This window comes from Drosophila innubila (assembly GCF_004354385.1).
Source record: "Drosophila innubila isolate TH190305 chromosome 3R unlocalized genomic scaffold, UK_Dinn_1.0 2_E_3R, whole genome shotgun sequence".
Classification (NCBI taxonomy): Eukaryota; Metazoa; Arthropoda; class Insecta; order Diptera; family Drosophilidae; genus Drosophila; species Drosophila innubila.
Window position 1 is genome coordinate 9,538,808 of NW_022995380.1, and position 17,249 is coordinate 9,556,056.

The window sequence follows — 17,249 nt, forward strand, 5'->3', positions numbered from 1 at the left end:
TGAAAAGGAATAAATCCCCATCATTACATTTAAGCTTTTTTAGCGCTTTGAAACAAACAGACACACAAAGAAACTAACTTTTCATTTCATTTTGGGAAGTCCACTAAAATTTTTAAATTTATTTATCTTTTGAACCAGTTATCGGATTTCGGTGATTGAGGTATCAACCGACGCGTATTTTTGAGAAGAATTTTTAAAAATACAAAATTTAAAAAAAATCCCCTACAGCCCCATTAGCTGAAATCATTTAAATTTTTCCCTCCCACTTACACCCCCGTATCTCATGACCCAGGTTGGTTAGAAAAAGTTTTTGTATGTTATTTTGTAAGTTAAGACTAAACCTTTCGATCGGTATATAACTGGATCTGATCGGACAGTCGTAGCAAATTTTCCAACTTAGCTGTATATATTGTTAGTCGCCTTTCGCACCTTTCGTGATGCTTAACGAAACGAGGCTGTGGGAATACACAATTAATTCAAGATGGTCTTGTGCATCCTGACCGAAGTTGACTTAAATTGCTGACATAGGACCGATTGGTAGAAAATCAAGGTTCGGTATTAAAACATTTTTTTGTTTTTTTAAGATATCTCAATCAAACCTGTAACGATCCTTTTATTTTCCTACCGGGCTAACTCGGTCGGCGAGTGGATTCGTGCAACAAATGTAAAAAAATTCAGGACTTGCAAATAAATGATGACACAGAGCGATTCAATTTATTCAATGGGTTTCTAGGTTTATTAGCGACTTAAAAGCCGACTCTTAATTGTACAAAGTAATTATATGAACTATGCGGGTCTATCCTGTGTTGATCCAGTTGTCTTCCTCCCGAGTTGGTTCCGGGTTGTCTTCTTCGGGAATCGGGATATTTCAGCTCTATTCCGTTTACGCGAGGCTAGAAATAGGCTGGATCCGGGTAACGCTGGATAAGATAGAATGAGTCCTGGCAACCTTTGGATAAGTAGGCAGGGTCTTGGCAACGCTAGGATAACTGGGCGGGATCCTGGCAACTCTAGGATAACTAGGCAGGGTCCTGGAAACGCTACACAGAGGGAAAAAATCAAGTATTGCGTACTCAAAACGCCACTTTTCGTACTCGATTTCTCACTAAGAATGAAAATACTGAGGTCGAAGATTTCGATCTCAATTCAAGTACGATCTTTTATGAACGAAATTTAAGTATTTTAATATTTTAAAACTTAAAATAACTTTAAATCGTACTTGATTTAAGTACAGTTGAAACTTGATTCAAGTTCTAATAATTCTGAAACTGAGTAACAAAACATGTTCAAATTTGAATATAATACTTGATTTAAGTATGCTGAAAACTTGAATCAAAATTGTATACACTTTATTTATAAATGTAAGCATGCATTTTCTTGAAACATGTATTAATTCATGCTACCTGAACAATTATCTTGAAAGCAAGTGAAGACTAATAACAGAAAATATTCTGTCATAGTCTTAAGTTCTGAGTGTCCGACTACAAACTACAAACGAACCAGTTGAGTATTCTAAGCAGACAAACGCAAAAATTATACAAGAATTAATGCACTCAATTTAAGGTTTGACGAACTTTTTTAAAACTTATAAGATTTATAGTCTTGAAAAGTCTATCTATCATTTCTTTAAAGTATTAAGCAAAACGCATTTATTTTTACAAACACTCGAATTTTTTTTGAAGTAGCTGTTTGGGACTTGCGATCATGATCACAGTCACTTGGGCATCGCTGAGACTGGGCTTATTTTGGAAAATTCTGCCTCTGATTTCGCGCCGACCGGATCTGCTTTTAATGTGGCTTCAACTGCAGAGCCGATCGGTTGAGCGCGATTGAAATTCGATTTAAAAATTTGTGTAAACTTGAGACAGGTATTCACATCGTAATCGTAATTATTACACAGCCTAGTCCTTCAAGCAGATCTTCAAGCTGTCCATTAGCGGTGGCTACTCCTCGATTTATGCAAGCAGTGAACCAGGAGCGCCAGTGGTGGGTCAGACACTTTCCAACCTATGCTGGATGGTGTTTATGATTTAGAGGTGCGCGAGGATGATATGTGGATTATGACGCTGTCAAAGTGAATCACTGTGACTTCGAAACGAACAAAACTGTGGATCTGACAATACGCACACCATTCTTGAAGTAAGTGCAGCAAAGTGTACTTTATATAAGTCAGTGATTACAATATCTGTCTGTAGATTTAATGGCATTGTGTCGAATGTGCCACATGACACCATCGAGGCAGCCAACGGAATGAGCTCGTCTCATCAAATCGCAATCGGTCGGCTATCAGGGCACAAAGGCGGACTTCATGCACTCCTTCATCGATGGCTATGTGAACTTTACGCCCTGCTGGCCACATGGACTTGACTTTTGGCAGCTCCGCCACGAGGATCATATCTATTTCACAAGATATGAGCGCATGAAGACGTAGCCGAACGAGGTCATCAAGGATGTGGCACAGTTCCTGCAACGTCCTGTCAGCCTTGAGCAAGTGCAACGGATAAAGCAGCATCTGTCCGGCCTGTAATCATGCCAAGGAATTTAAGAGCATGAAGGCAGCTGCCGGACGGGAAGTGGAGGAGTTCAGGTAAGCAATGCTGCCTTTGGGGCAATGAGAATCAAACTGTACAGTTAAAAAGTGTTGATCCACATAGATTTGTGCGTTGTAAAGTTGTGGGCAGCCACAAGTTGAGATCACCGCAGATGTGATCCCAGAATTTGATCTTTGGTCCGACATCAATCTGAGGGAGTAAATTGCACATGGATGACTTTGAAACAATGAGCAAATCGTCAAAAAGTTGTTGTAAGAACTTCGATTGATCATTTTAATAGATTGTAAGCTACAGTGATATTCACATATGTATGTACGTTCTACAATATACATATACAGAGGGAAAAAATCAAGTATTTCGTACTTAAAACGCCACTTTTCGAGCTTGATTTCTCACTAAGAATGAAAATACTAAGATCGAGGATTTCGATCTCAATTTAAGTACTATTTTTAAGAACGAAATTTAAGTATTTTTAAACCTAAAATAACTTTAAATCGTTCTTGATTTGAGTACAGTTCAAACTTGATTTAAGTATGCTGAAAACTTGATTGATATGTATGTATGTAAAAAATTTTCTTGAAATAGGTATTACTTTACGCTACTTGATTAAATTATCTAAATCATAAGCGTGGGTGTTATAAGCTCTCAGTTAGTGTAAAAGCAAGTGAAGACTAATAACAGAAAATATTCTGTCATAGTCTTAAGTCTCATTGCTGGCAAGCTAGAGGCAGTTGAGAATTCTAAGCAAGGGAATACAAAAATTATGTAAGAATTAATGAACTCAATTCAAGATTTGACGAACTTGAACTTGTCGAGCCGGAGTCCCGATCTTATATTAAGAATTTTCATTCTCATTTCTGGTTACTTAAGAGTTTTACTTAATTCAAGATTCTTTGTTCTTTTATGAAGAAGGTTTGTACTTGGTGAAAGAATTTTAAAACTTATTTTCAGTATTTCGACTTATATCAAGTATAAATTTTAAGTATTCAAAATACTTAATTCGAGTTCATTCGAACTTAATTTTAGTACGGCTTTACTATAAGAGCTAGAAGCTTCAATTTTTTTATGTTGGTTCCTGGATACTATACGCAGGTCAAGTTTGTTTCCAATTTTGGATGCCACGCCCCTTCGCCCACAAATTGCACAAAACAATTTGCAGGCGCAATTTTTGACATAGCACTCCCTAAGTGAACAATCAGTTGAGAAGTATGCGTATTAAACGACCCTGAAAATGTCAAAGCGATTGACCCATAAAAAGAGAAGTTATTTCGGAATTACATTTAATTTAATAATTCAATAATTACATTTGCATGGCAAATCGAACGTGCGAGCGAGACAGCATGTATACGTTTGTATGCAATGCGCGCACAAAGACAGTACAAAATAGTACCCATTTTTTTTTGGGTACCAAATAAGAATCGAGATAAAAAGCAAAATATTATCGATATCATGTAATGAAATTGTTAATGTATAATTTATGTATATACAAATATAAAATTTGATTAAAATATAATTGTGTTAATATATAAGTATGTATTTTTGCATGGCAAAATTCCTTATGACGTCACAATTTTCAATATAGTCGGGCAGAAGCTGATAGCTATACATGAAATTGCATGAGAAAAAAAGCGATCATTTTGCAGCACTACTTTTGCATCTTTGCCGAGCACTGAAAGCTGCAAAACATTAATTTTAATTACTTATATTTCCGATTTCTCACCCACATATATAATAAGTATCTGCTTATTATCATTGTAAAAAAAAACTTTACATTTTCCTTTTTAAAAATCCCCTTAAATTAGACATTGTCTTTTATTTCAAATTTCGCGCGCACTGCATCAGCCTTTGGCATTGAAAATGGGCAACAATAAACTTTTATAAAAGAGTGCATGGGCTCAGGGTATCCTACTGTCGAGCGTGCTCGACTGTAGCCGCAACTCACCGCGAGCGAATCGATTCGGGGGTAGGCGAGCGAAGCGAGCAGGGGGCGGAGCCCCCTTGTTTTTCTCTTTGTATATGGTTGAATTTGGACCACTATATAATATAGCTGCCACAGTCGATAAGCAACCTTTAGTATGAAAAACTTTTTATTTTTTAAGTAATATGTACCAAAATCACAAATTATGAAACTCGCATCCATATTTGGATGGGATCGGACCACTATAACATATAACTGCCATGGCTAAGACGTCTCTGAATATTTTACTATATTGGTATTTCTTCCTAGCCCTAAAGTACATGTGATTACTTAAAGTTAAAGCACTAGTCGCATTGTATGACATTCATTTAGATAAATCACTTAACTTAAATTAGATTAAAAGATAAAACACATTATTATTTATTTCCATCTACTACTATTATTAAGGGTTTAATTATTGAATTTATGTAAAAAACAGCTACGAAAGGTGTGCCATTTACTTTTTTTTAAACTGTGTTGCACTTCAAATGATTTTCTATGTGGCAGATTATTTGAAGCCCACGCAAAGTAATGAGTATCGCAGCAGGAAAGCTTATTTCTTACCGTAATCAAGTTGTTAGTTCTTCTCGAATCCGCAAAGTTTAACAGCCGATACAAGTAGTGTGGTTGTTTAGTGAAAATTATTTTGTGTAATAATATAATTGTCCTAAGGTCTATCCAGGAATTCAGATCAAGACCGATTATTTGTTTGGCATATATTGGGGTGTAATCAGTTTTCTTTTTATTAAATACTAGTGGCTCCGCCCCCTGCTCGCTTCGCTCGCGAAATTGAAATGTGAAAAAAGGGGAACTTATAATATTTTTCGTGAATAAACTTCTTTTACGCAAAAATAAATTAATGTTCTATTTCAATAATTCGTACTTTTGTAAATTAGGACAACCTGAAATTTCGGACACTCAATTTTTATCTAAAAAAAATATTTTGTAGAATGGTCACCACACAAATTTATTGATCCTGAAATCCTATTATATAAACGTTTTTGTATGTAATAAAAGAATAAAAGTGAAAAATTCTGTGCAAGAAAAGGCATTTCAATTGCAGTTTCTGTCGTTCAAGAGCAAAGGGTCGTTTCTTCAACATTGGGTTTATTCGGCAGGTTTTAAAATCAATAATCCCTTCTTTACTTCTGATGGATCAGTAATCAGTACCTGCTAAATGACATGATAGCTTTTTGTACAAATCAGACTTCTACATTTTTTTACCGTTCGTACTAAGCAATTTTTATCAATTATCAGTTCTTTAAAAAGAATTTAACATTTTTTGTTGTTGGTAGTTTCCTTCTGAATGCAAAAAATTTTTATAACACTAGGAGGCTCCGCCCCCTGCTCGCTTCGCTCGCTAAATTTAAACGTGATAAATAGGATCACTTCTTATATATTTCTTGAATAAACTTCTTTTGCACACTACTGTTCTACTTCAATAATTGGAACACTTGTTAAATGGGATAACATGGTATTTCGGACTTTCAATTTGTATCTATAAAATATTCTGTAACAAGGGCACCACACAAAATTATTGATTCTGAAATCTGATCATAATAACGTGTTTGTATGTAAGAATAGAATTAACGTATAATAGTATGAAAATTGCAAGTGAAGGCAATTCAGCTGCAGTTTCTGTCGTTTAAAAGCAAAGGGTCGCTTTTTCAACATTGGGTTCATTCGGCAGGTTTTTTTCTTTACTTCTGATGGATCAGTAATCAGTACCTGCATAATGACATGATAGCTTCTTAACAAATCAGACTACTTCGTTTTTCACCGTTCGTAAGAAGCAATTATTATCAGTTATCAGTTATTTGAGAAGAATTTAAAATTTTTAGTTGTTGAAAATTTCCTGCTGAATGTAATAAGTAGCAACAAATTTATATAATATAAATTTTTTGAAAGATAAAAGAATAATTATATTCACGCTGCCAGACTTGGCGGGAATAAGCCGGATTTGGAGAGAAAATTCCAAATTTGGCAGAAAAATTTTGAGACTTGGTGTGCAAAAGCGAATCTGTGAAATTGGTTGAGATAACTTAAAAAAACAGAACAGTTTTTCATACTAAATCTTAATATGATCCAGATTGTTGCTATGACAGCTGTTTTGAAAAAATTGTTATATATCGTAAAATTTATAAAAATGTTAATAAAATAAAATTAATAAATAAAAATAAAATCTTTCTCGGTCTGGGTTCAAGCTCGCGACCCCGTGCCCGTGAGTCTACGACACCATCCTCTTCACTATTTAAGTTTCAAGCCCGCTGAAAACAACAATATATATGCAGAATATAGCGAAATATTAGTTTTGATTTTAAAAAATACGAAAAACAATAAATTAAAAAAAAAAAAGGATATTTGTCTGGGCTGAGCCGGCAGGTCTTGAGCCCGTGAAGCCTTGCGCGTGAGTCTAAGAGACCATCCTCTGCACTACTTTCCTACTGAATTACGCGCTTGACCAAACTCTACTATGTAATTTGAAAATTCATGTGAACTTTGAACTCCATTTTGACGCACTTACCGGTCGAATTTGGCAAACGCAGCCTTATCTCCCGATGAAATTCTCATAACTTTGTTGTCCCAAAATGTCAAACTTGTATCTTGAGCCGTTTGGCCTGTGCGATGATATATGGATGAGTGAATGGATAAGTGTATATGGAGCTATGTATATTTTAATGTAGCCTGATTTTGACCAAATTGTAAAATATCGTTATATTAAAAAAAGTATTAATAATACTAAATTAAAAAATAAAATCTTTCCTGGTGTTTTGGTTGAGATAACTTAAAAAACAAAAAAGTTTCTCATAATATTTGAGTTATTTGGTTGCTTCTTTTTCTGCATTTGTTTCTGTTTCTTTTGCTGTTGCTGTTGTTGTTTTTGTTGCTGGCTGCCTTGCTGCTGTTGTTGTTGGCCATAACGATATGTCTGTTGTTGTGGCTGCTGTAGCTGCAAATTGGGCTGCAGCGCACCCAGCATCTCTCACCTCCAAAACTCATTTTCAACTATTAGTGATGGGAATCGCTATTTATTGATGCAAAGAAGCGATACTTCTGAAAAGTAAATATCGATATGACATTTAAAGCGATGTATCGATAAGCATACTAAATGCGGAATTTATTTATGTTGCATCTGGGTCTGTGCAAATGAATAAATGGCTATATTTATTAATCAATATTTTGATAGTTCGGCAAATTTGTCCAGCGCGGCCAAGTGTGACCGAAGGCTGCAAACTAAATACTAAACAGAGTTGTGTCCGTCGGTAAGAGCACATATAAGAGTCGATCCGAGAGAGAGAGGCTTTATGCGTGTATGCGTGAGCGGCTTGCTCTGCAGACTGCACCGATGGACCCGAATATGGGTCAAAGCCAAGGGCGATCGGCCGTTGTGCGTGGGCGAGAGAAAAGCTTGTAGGAAAAGGGTTAGCGGGGGGATGCGACGAGATTCGAGCTTAGCAAGAGCAAGATTTTGGCAGGCAAGGGGAGTGCGATTTAAAACTCGATCGTCGTCGCATGCGCTGGGAAATTGTTCGTCCAGAATTTAAATTCGTGTGCGGGAGAAATATATATAGAAGGCGATATATGTATATATATATATATGTATCCAAAGTTTAATGGCGGGAGAAAATATATTTAAATAAAATTTAAATAAATATAATTAAAATAAAATAGATATAATTATAATATAAAATAATTATATACAAATATACGGATATGCAGTGACAGACGACAAAGTCGAGTGAAACAAATGAATTACCTTACTACAACAGTGCAACAAAACAACAACAGCAATATTAGTGAAAAAGCAACAAGTGTTCAATTTTCTGTCCCCCATACACGTATACATTTATGCACACACACACCTACAAAATACAATAACCCAAGCCCACAACTATTCACATAAATATCGGCACAATCTACGACAAATAAACAATAAACAATTAAAACAATACACCGTGCGTCGCGCCAAAGACAAAAAACAACAATTAAACAAACAGCTGACGACACGAGACGGCGACGCACACTGGGGCAGGAGGCCGAAAAGAGTGTAAAAATCATTTTTTTGACGAAAGCGTTCGTAAAAAGTAAAAATAGCGATAGAGAAAACTTGAAAAATTACGGATCCAAAAGATTTTTGAAATCAGGTAAAAATTGTGGGCGTGACAGCCTCTCAAAGTTGACCCATTGAAAATTTTATAAAAAATGCAAGCTTTAAAACTGATTTGATGACAAGTTATATGACCGATCTTTATGTTTTTGTTTTCAAATAAAAAGTACATTCATTCCTAATTAAATGTCGTAGATGCACTTGTTAACCTTTTATCCCAGCGATGTTTAAAAAAAGCACTAAAAATAAGGCAATTTTTTGACTTTGATGGTATAGAACTAAAATTGGACTCATTTGAACTCGATCCCACTACCACAGGAGTTTGGTAATCAATTATCTAACGAAATAACCCCGGTCCTTTACGCATCTGGGTGCGCCTAAGCATTTTTTTAGTCGAAAAACTGAAGCAACCTCGCAATTAACTAGTGTGAGAAGAAGAAGAGCGCAGTGCAATTACATACGTTTTCTCTATGACAGGCATCATACCAGATTTTCAAATTTTTTTAATTTTTTTTTTTGTAACAAGCGTTATTAAACCTTTTTTATATATTAAACACTGCTGTTTAAAGGTTGAAAAAGATTAAATTTAATATTTTGGACAAAAAAAAAATTTATTTTTTAAATTTTACATGTAAATTATGCACTGAAAATATTTTTCAACTTTGACCGAAAACCCTGAATCAACCAGTAGGCCTATCAAGCAGTGCAAAAACTCATTTTAAACATTAAGAAGTTTTCTATCAAATGCTTTTTAAATTTTCACTGGCTCAAAAGATATGATTTTTGCACCGCTAAATGAGGATCTGCCCCACTGTGCGACGTCAGCGCTGTCTGGCTGCGTTCAGCTGGATTAATTTATAATTATTTATTTTATTATTTATTTATTTATTATTTAATCAATTATTCAATATTTTTTATAAAAAAATCATTCATTTAAATTCGGACTCGCTTCGCTCGCGGTGCTACAGTCGAGCATACTCGACAGTCGAAGATCCCGTACTTACTATAAAAAAGCAAAGACTGCTTAAAATTCAAAAATATTAAGCTCACTCGACGCCCTTGAGGAGCGCATTACTACATTTTCGACTACTTGCTCAAATTTGGTAAGGATGTAAAGGACCAGCTTCATAGAATATTCTGCCAGTTTGGTTACGATATTCGCCCGATCGGTCCTATGATCGATCCAATATAAGCCAACTACGGTCAGGATATATAAAGCCAAGTAAAATGCATTCTGTATTAATTGGATAAGATACCTCATCATACCAAATCCCGATAGATCCTATTACAGCCATATGATGTAGTGGACCGATTTGAACCAACTTCGGTAGGGATGTATATGACTAACTTAAATGCATATTCCATTAGTTTGGTTATGATATTTCATAAAACAAAAAAGTTTTTCATACTAAAGCTATGGTCCCATTTAAACCAACTTAAGTCAGGATATATAAAACTAAGTTAAATGCATATTGTATCAGTTTAGTTTAGATATCTCATAAGTCCAAAAAGTTTTTCGTACTAAAACGTGATTTTCGACCGATAGAAAAATGTGTATATTCGGTAAATATGTAATATCTTCCAAGCCTCTCAGCCAAAATTTATGAGTCATATACCAAAAATCGCAAAATTTCACGTACTACAACATACTCAAATTTAATAAAAGTCGTTAGAGCCGTTTTGTCAGTAATCGCCAAAATGTAAGCTAAAAAACCTTCTTTCAGCTGTTAAATGGTACCTGAGTATTTAAGATAAAGTTTAAAGGTACGCCTAAAAGCGCTCAAACACACCTTTCTAATGATATAGCTCTGTAGCATCTATGGTTTGGAAACTGTAAAAATTATAGCGGTTTCTTTTCAAAAAGTCGTAGAGCAAACATTTCTAGGTTTTCAAAAAGAAATAAGTCCCCAATATTACATCTAAGCTTTTTAGCGCTTTGATACAATCAGACAAACAAACAAGCAAACTGACTTTCATATCATTTTAAGAAGTCCACTAAAAATTTAAAATTGAATTATCTTTTGAACTAGTTGTCGGATTTGGGTGATCGAGGTACCAATCGACGCGTTTTTTTCTTAAAAATTTTTAAAACATTAAAAATATTACCAGAAGCCCCCAACGGCCCCACTTACACCCCTTTATCTCATGAACCAGGTGAGCTAAAAAAAGTTTTAGTATGAGATTTTGTAAGTTAGGACTAAACCCTTCGATCGGTATATAGCTCGATCTGATCGGACAATCATAGCAAATTTTCCAAATTAGCTGTATATATTGCTAGTCGCCTTTCGCACCCTTCGTGTTGCTTTCGTCACTAGCGCGAACTGCCGTCCGTAGTGATTGTTGAAATACTTAAAAGCGATTTCAAAAATGCCAAAAATTTCGTTCGTAGTGAAAGTTATGATGCTAAGCTCATTGTGCTCTGAATTAGCATCTTAATTTGCAAAAATCTCTTTTGCACTATTGTCAGTTTTCGCATGAATTGGAACGAATCACTTAAATAATCAAACCAATGCCAAATTGATAAATTTTAGGGTTATTTAGCGTTTCCCAAACAAACATTTCTAGATATTCGAAGAGGAATTAATTCCCATCATCAAATCAAACATACCGACTTTTCGCTTCTTTTCGAAAAGGCCACTAAATTAAATTTAAATTTTAAATTAGGTTTCTTTTTAACCAGTTGTCGGATTCGGATGATCGACCCGTATTTTTAATAAGAATTTTTATAACATAAAAAATTTTACGAAAAGCCCCAAGTAAATTTATTCTTGATCAGCATCAACACCCGAGTCGATATAGCAATGTCCACCACACGCAATGTTTTTAAGATAATACGGTTTTTAATGTTTTATAACGTTATCTATTAGTATTATCTATTATCTCACTGAATCGCATCATGTTCGGACAAGTAGAACGGCAGTTTTAACGATTTAATGTTTTCAAAGTAATACAAGTAATTTCTTTAAAGTACTTTTCTGTATATATTAAAATAAGTAAAGAGTATCCTTTGGTCGGGATCTCGACTATATCCTTTCCGACTAGTTTTATTTATGGTCATTAAATCGAACGGCTGCGAAATTTGAGTAGCGAGCATATAGCTGTCGAGTGTGCTCGACTGTAGCCCTTCGACAACTAAATGAACAGGGGGCGGAGCCACCTTGCTTAAATTTTATAAATGACCCTAGTTTACTGAAATGTTTATTAAATAGCAGGCAAATTGTTGTAAGATTCCATAAGTTACTGCGCTTGTAAATTTTAAAGATACCAAAATTTACTAATTTTTTGTTAAATATTGGTCAATTTATTTGACACTTCGTTAGATTACCGCAATTCTAATTTTAGGTCGCAAAGAACCGCAAAGCGAAATAAAAATACATTTTCAACAAATTCCACAACCTCAAAATTCGTACATTGAATATTTGTAAGACATAAACTTGTCAAAGCAAACATAAAACTGTAAACTTGAAAACAACTAAGCAAATATTTAATTTACTTATCATTAAACAATTCTCCTAGTTGGAATTATAATCTGGTTGGAGTCAGAGGCTAAGTCAGAGGCAGACTCACAAAGCCAATCTTTACGCTTATTTACTTTAATTTCCCGAAAATTTCTAAAGCAAACAATGACAAGAACAAAATTCTCTCTAGCTGTCCTCACATAATTCATGCTTGAGGCAATTTGAATGTCCAATAATCAGAAATTCCTCAAGTTTTTTGCCTCGCTCTTTGGCCTGACTTTTATTGACTTGCCTTGGCCGCATTTTGATTTGATTATAAATTAAATAAGTGCCATGGCAGCGCCAGCAAGTGAACCACATGCGCCGCGGCCCCACCGAAGACTGTTCACTACCCTCAGCCATTGCCACTTTCACAATTTTGTTAAAGTTGGTGAGTTTGGACTTCATGTTTTTCGTTTAGCTCTAGGTCTGATCAATAATTTATTGAACTTGGCTCTCGTATCAAATTTTAATTAAATTTCAGTCAAAATTTAACTTAAACTCTTGCGTGCCCACGTTATGAAGTCTGTAATCCAATACATTGGATAAGGATAATCCTGATTTTTAGTAACCTTCTCAAAATTAAAAGAAAAGGCAGTTTGTTTGTCTGTTTGTCCGATTTCATCAAAGCGCTTAAAAAAGAACCTTAGATTTAATGATGCGGATTTATTCCTCTTCGAAAGTCTAGAAATGTTTCTTTTGCGACTTTTTGAATAAAAAAACGCGGGCTTAGCGGTTTTCAGACATGTCCTATAAATCGTTGAAAAGTATGGTTGGGGGCATTTTAGACGAACAACTTTTTCTAAAGAACTAAGGTGAAATTTTTACAGGGGAAATAAGGTTTCTAAGCTTAAATTTTGGAGACATGAAAAATTTACGCATAACATGTTTATTAAACTTCACTTGTTCACATTGACCAATAAAGTCGACATTCTTTTTATGGAAAAAAGCAGAGACTGCTAAAAATTCAAAAATAGTTTGCTCACTTGACGCACTTGCAAAGCGCTGTATAACATTTTCGACTACTTGTTTCAATGGCAGCTTTATGATATTGTAAGCCTATTTTAACTGAAATGATATATAAAACCAACTTAATATCAGTTTGGTTACGATATCTCATAAAACAAAAAGTTTTTCATACTAAGACTTAATTTTCGCCCGATCGGTCTTATGACAGCTATATGATATAGGGGTCCGATTTGAACCAACTTTGGTCAGGATATATAAAACTTACTTAAATACATATTATATCAGTTTGGTTGAAATATCTCAAAAATCCAAAAAGTTGTTCGTACTAAAACGTGATTTTCGACCGATAGAAAAATGTATATATTCAGTTAACAGGTAATATCTTCCAAGCCCCTCATCCAAAATTACTGTTTCATATACCAAAAAAACGCAAAATTGTTCGTATTACAACATATTAAAATTAAACAGAAATCGTTATAGCCGTTTTGTCAAAAATCGCCAAAATGTAAGCTAAAAAACATTATTTTACCTGCAAAATGTTACCTGAGTACTTTATTAAGCGTTTTCCCGCTAAACTCGCGGTTTTTTCAATTCTAGATTTTCGAAAAGGAATAAATCCCCATCATTACATTTAAGCTTTTTTAGAGCTTTGATTCAAACAGACACACAGAGAAACTAACTTTTCATTTCATTTTGGGAAGTCCACTAAAATTTTTAAATATATTTATCTTTTGAACCAGTTATCGAATTTGGAAGATTGAAACGCAAAATATAATTATAAACTAATGTATTGTAATCTAACGTTCGAATGTAATGACTGAAAATAGAAAAAATTAAATTAAGCTTAGTTACTTTATGTCTGGGAAGTTCAAAAATTGCTTTATTGATCCAAAATTTTGTTGCAAGGATTGGATCTAATTTTTATTTATGAGATATCTTAACCAAACTGATAGCTGCTGTTGATTGAAACAATCTCTTGAAATTAGCTGATCGAAAAATGCGCAATAAATTTGCTCACTATATTCTGCAGTTCAAATAAACGGCATTTGGCAATTCGTCGCAAGTAAATTTAAATCGTTTAACTAATTTTAGTACTGAACAATGCACACATCTTTAGAAAGGTAAAAGACTACTAAAACAAAAAGTTTTTTCACTAAAGGTGAATTTGACCCGATGGTTCCTCTGACAGCTATATGATAAAGTGCGATTTGAACCAAATTTGGTCAGATATACCAAGGAGAGCCCCTGTTGGATAAAGTTGTGTTTATTAGACTTTTCGCAAAATTCATTTTGTAGTATTAAAAAACCTGCACCCTGTTGGTACTAGCGATACCATATGGTCACAGCCGAAAAATGGTTCTGTCGATTATCCGACAAGGAGAAACAAAAAAAATGTCTTGTTCGGAAAGAGCACCTTTTATCTTTCTAATGACGTGTGCATTTAAATTTACTTGCGACGAATTGCCAAATGCCGTTTTTTTGCGCTGCAGAATATGAGCAATTTAATGCGCATTTTTTGATAAGTTAACTTCAAGAGATTGTTTCAATCAACATTTGATCAGTTAGAGACAACAAATTACTCTTAGAATATCATATTAAGTTAATCTAATGATAGTATGTTGACTAAAAATTAAGTTTTAGTAAATGCCTATTGCTTGTTACCGTATGGTAACGCTGAGAATTTTCGGGTTAATTTACTTTTTTAAGCATTTTACATTAATTAAATAAATTAATCCACTATACCGGAAAACCCGACTGCAAATTTGAATAAATTAAGACTTTCTATATTTTTGTTTGTTTGCATAAAAATGCAAAGAAAACACTAGAAAACACACACTTATACAAGTTTGTTCATTACTAAAAAAGTTAGTATATAACAACACCACAAAAAAAACCTCTACACGAGGTAAAAGTCTAGTGACGAAAGCAATTTCTACCCCCAAAATTTCTGATATCCAATTTTGTGACGAACAATATTCAATTTAATCTAAAAATTTTAAATAAAAATATAAATTAATAAAAAAAAACCGAGAATTGGCATTGTGCACTGTGAGCAAAAAGGGTGAGCTTCATTGTACATAAAAATTACTTTTTGCGCAATGCAGAATGCCAATTTTCGCTTTTGTACTGTCTTTGTGCGCGCCTTGCATACAAACGTATACATGCTGTCTCGCTCGCACGTTCGATTTGCCATGCAAATGTAATTATTGAATTATTAAATTAAATGTAATTCCGAAATAACTTCTCTTTTTATGGGTCAATCGCTTTGACATTTTCAGGGTCGTTTAATACGCATACTTCTCAACTGATTGTTCAGTTAGGGAGTGCTATGTCAAAAATTGCGCCTGCAAATTGTTTTGTGCAATTTGTGTTTTGTGCAAACTTGACCTGCGTATAGTATCCAGGAACCAACATAAAAAAATTGAAGCTTCTAGCTCTTATAGTAAAGCCGTACTAAAATTAAGTTCGAATGAACTCGAATTAAGTATTTTGAATACTTAAAATTTATACTTGATATAAGTCGAAATACTGAAAATAAGTTTTAAAATTCTTTCACCAAGTACAAACCTTCTTCATAAAAGAACTAAGAATCTTGAATTAAGTAAAACTCTTAAGTAACCAGAAATGAGAATGAAAATTCTTAATATAAGATCGGGACTCCGGCTCGACAAGTTCAAGTTCGTCAAATCTTGAATTGAGTTCATTAATTCTTACATAATTTTTGTATTCCCTTGCTTAGAATTCTCAACTGGCTCTAGCTTGCCAGCAATAAGACTTAAGACTATGACAGAATATTTTCTGTTATTAGTCTTCACTTGCTTTTACACTAACTGAGAGCTTATAACACCCACGCTTATGATTTAGATAATTTAATCAAGTAGCGTAAAGTAATAACTATTTCAAGAAAATTTTTTACATACATACATATCAATCAAGTTTTCAGCAATCTTAAATCAAGTTTGAACTGTACTCAAATCAAGAACGATTTAAAGTTATTTTAGGTTTAAAAATACTTAAATTTCGTTCTTAAAAAATAGTACTTAAATTGAGATCGAAATCCTCGATCTTAGTATTTTCATTCTTAGTGAGAAATCAAGCTCGAAAAGTGGCGTTTTAAGTACGAAATACTTGATTTTTTCCCTCTGTATATGTATATTGTAGAACGTACATACATATGTGAATATCACTGTAGCTTACAATCTATTAAAATGATCAATCGAAGTTCTTACAACAACTTTTTGACGATTTGCTCATTGTTTCAAAGTCATCCATGTGCAATTTACTCCCTCAGATTGATGTTGGACCAAAGATCAAATTCTGGGATCACATCTGCGGTGATCTCAACTTGTGGCTGCCCACAACTTTACAACGCACAAATCTATGTGGATCAACACTTTTTAACTGTACAGTTTGATTCTCATTGCCCCAAAGGCAGCATTGCTTACCTGAACTCCTCCACTTCCCGTCCGGCAGCTGCCTTCATGCTCTTAAATTCCTTGGCATGATTACAGGCCGGACAGATGCTGCTTCATCCGTTGCACTTGCTCAAGGCTGACAGGACGTTGCAGGAACTGTGCCACATCCTTGATGACCTCGTTCGGCTACGTCTTCATGCGCTCATATCTTGTGAAATAGATATGATCCTCGTGGCGGAGCTGCCAAAAGTCAAGTCCATGTGGCCAGCAGGGCGTCGAAATCTTCGACCTCAGTATTTTCATTCTTAGTGAGAAATCAAGTACGAAAAGTACGCAATACTTGAGTACGCAATACTCGATTTTTTCACTCTGTGTAGCGTTTCCAGGACCCTTCCTAATTATCCTAGAGTTGCCAGGATCCCGCCCAGTTATCCTAGCGTTGCCAAAACCCTGCCTACTTATCCAAACGTTGCCAGGACTCATTCTATCTTATCCAGCGTTACCCGGATCCAGCCTATTTCTAGCCTCGCGTAAACGGAATAGAGCTGAAATATCCCGATTCCCGAAGAAGACAACCCGGAACCAACTCGGGAGGAAGACAACTGGATCAACACAGGATAGACCCGCATAGTTCATATAATTACTTTGTACAATTAAGAGTCGGCTTTTAAGTCGCTAATAAACCTAGAAACCCATTGAATAAATTGAATCGCTCTGTGTCATCATTTATTTGCAAGTCCTGAATTTTTT

At 34.6% G+C, this 17,249-nt stretch overlaps 1 pseudogene; it reads left to right on the forward strand.

The window, feature by feature from the left end:
* Positions 1-1,704: 1,704 nt before the first annotated feature.
* On the forward strand, positions 1,705-2,820 carry LOC117792554 (annotated as a pseudogene).
* Positions 2,821-17,249: the final 14,429 nt, after the last annotated feature.